Genomic DNA, 2,799 nt, shown 5'->3' on the forward strand with positions numbered 1-2,799 from the left:
AAGACCAGCCTGGTCTACAGAGCTAGTTCCAGGACAGGCTCCAAAGCCACAGAGAAACCTTGTCTCGAAAAAAAAAATTTAAAAAAAAAAAACACTTGATTTGTTTTTTTCCAAGACTGCCATAATAAATTATTCAAAGCGAGTATCTTAAAATAATAGAAATTTGGAAATTTTTTTCTTGCATTTCTAGAATTTAGGTATCTATCTGAAATCAAGATGTCTTAGGGTTAGTTCTTCTAGAGACTTAGGTGAGCATCTGTTCTGTGCCTCTCTTTTACCTCATGATAATTGTTGCCAATTTTGGCAGTATAGTAGAACACTTCAATTCATAAATGTACCATTTCTTGCAAGTAATTAGGAGACATACTGATAAAGGAAAATAGATTTATTTATTCCTTAATTAATTAACCGGAGAGAAGGATTCCTACTTTCTCTCTGCCTTTTCTGTAGCAGTATTGTAAATTTATGGAAAGGCTAAAACAAGAGCAGGAAGTAGAGGTGTACAATTTAGGCAGAACTGTGTAAAATCTCTTCCTGGAAGTCATATTCATTTTCTAGCTGTCATCACGGCTTTAGCCTTTCCTGCTTCCAACATGATAGTCCTGGGGAAATTTTAATTCTCTGAGACCCATTTAATAGTCTTAAAGCCACAGAGAAAGATACAGGTATCTCTCTTTAGACTATCTCCTTTGCTGTACAGTTACAAAATCAGACTTAAATTCAGTACTGCAACAATATTCAAAATATTTCAAGCTAAGAAGATATAAAATATGCTACATATTATATACCTAAGTCCAATTAAAAAGGTCACGCATGTATACGTGTACATGTATATATATCAAATATATGGCCACATGATATGTTATGGAAAATAAAGTACTTGGGCAGAAACCACCAGTGTCAGTAATAACCAACTTAGACTATCAAATGTGTGGGAATACCAGATGACAGCTTTTCTGATCTTTTTTTTTAATAAATTATTTACTTTTATTTATTTGGTGTTTTGCCTGCATATATGTCTGTGTGAGGGTGTCAGATCTTGGAGTTACAGATAGTTGTGAACTCCCATATGGGTGCTGGGAATTGAACCCAGGTCTCTTAAGACTCTGAAGAGCAGTCAGGGCTCTTAATCAATGAGCTATCTTTCCAGCCCCTCTGTTTGAATCAACTTTAATTCTTTGACAATTTTACATATTTATATACTATATTTTGATCATATTCCTCCTCCATTCTTCTGTTTTATCCTCCTCCCTCTCCCTGTAATCCTACTAGTCCAACCCTGTCCCTCCTACATTCATGTTACTGTCCATCAAAGCCCGTTGAGTTTAATAGAGTTGCTTGCATGTGCGTACATGTGACTTATTTACAGGACATGGACAACTTACCAGTGGCTACATCTCTGAAGAAAAATTACTCCCCTTTTCTAGCCTCATTAACTCCCAGTAGCTCTTCAGTTGGAGGTGGGACCTCATATGCTCCTCTCCCATCAGTTTAGACTGTCAGTGGGCTTATCTTGTGCAGGTAACCATAGCTATTTGTGGGTTCATGAGTGCAATAGCAGTATTACATTCAAAATAGCATTTCACATCATTCCTCCTCGTCCTCAGGCTTTTGCCTTCTGAGAGATTTTTTCTTTTGAACTGTGATGAGGAGTCCTGTCAATTCGAATATGCATATTTTGGGTGAAACAGTGTGATAATATGAAAATATAGGTGTCATTATTATTCTCAACAGAAACAGTTTACATTTTTAGCAGGATGAGACCCGACCGTGCAGAAGTACACAGCTTTAGGGATCCTTAGAATTTAACATTCCCGGACAAATTGAACTCTCTCCTCCCATACTGAGTTGTACTGAAGACTACCAGAGTTTTTAAAATTGGGATTATAAACTAGACTTTGTGGTCTAGCTACATCTCTAGTCCTTGGAATTTTGAAACCATGTGATTTGGTTGTATAGTTGAGGTCAGCCTTGACTTTGATTCCCCTCTCTTGCCTTCCCAGTTTTGGGATCATAGGCATTGGACCCCTGAACTCCACTGTGGCCTCTTGGGTCCTGCAGGTGGCGCATATGTGAGGAGCAGTACTTGTAGTTTCTGCTGCCTTTCTGAGTAATTACATTTTAAGTGGAGGTGGTGGAGATGCCAGTGAAGCAGCTTCTGTGAGTCATCACCCATGTAGGGTGCGACTTTTCAGAGCTACAGCTGTTTCTAGTACTAAGTTTCATCTGTCAGCTACAGCTGTATCTTGGAAGGAAAGAGCAATCATGGCCCTTCTGGGAGAGGTCCTAAAAGTTCCTCTGAGCTGTTGTTTTCTTAGGTGACCAAGGCCCTGCTAGCTTTGAGAGAAATGGACTAGATGGCTATCAAGGCTCCCTGGAGGTGGCAGGAATCACTGGTGTGCTCAAACACCCTGGACTTCCTTCTTGTAGTGTCTGGGAGCCAGCTCTCTGCACCATGCAGACTATTTAGGAAGCCTTTAGTAAAGGGTCCAGAGAGTGGTGAAGGCTGTGTCAAGTCCTACACGAACCATACCTGATAGAGGAACCTGGAAGAGAAAGACCATCCAAAGCTGCAACAAAATAATAGCCTATTACCTTCAACATGATTATAAAGTCCTGTTTAACAGTCAGAGTTCAAACAGTGGTGCTCATTCAGCAAGGCCTTTTCCTTTTTCTTGGAAGATAGAAGAGTCATCAAAAAATTTTTAAAAACTGCCGGGCGGTGGTGGCGCACACCTTTAATCCCAGCACTCGGGAGGCAGAGGCAGGCGGATCTCTGTGAGTTCGAGACCAGCCTGG

At 40.1% G+C, this 2,799-nt stretch overlaps 1 protein-coding gene across 5 annotated transcripts in view; it reads left to right on the forward strand.

Annotated features, from left to right (window-relative positions):
* Positions 1-2,799, forward strand: part of Dcaf6 (DDB1 and CUL4 associated factor 6) — a 118,007-nt gene that overhangs the window by 40,164 nt on the left and 75,044 nt on the right. The gene's annotated exons all lie outside the window — the stretch shown is intronic.

This window comes from Microtus ochrogaster, unplaced genomic scaffold, assembly GCF_000317375.1.
Source record: "Microtus ochrogaster isolate Prairie Vole_2 unplaced genomic scaffold, MicOch1.0 UNK70, whole genome shotgun sequence".
Lineage (NCBI taxonomy): Eukaryota > Metazoa > Chordata > Mammalia > Rodentia > Cricetidae > Microtus > Microtus ochrogaster.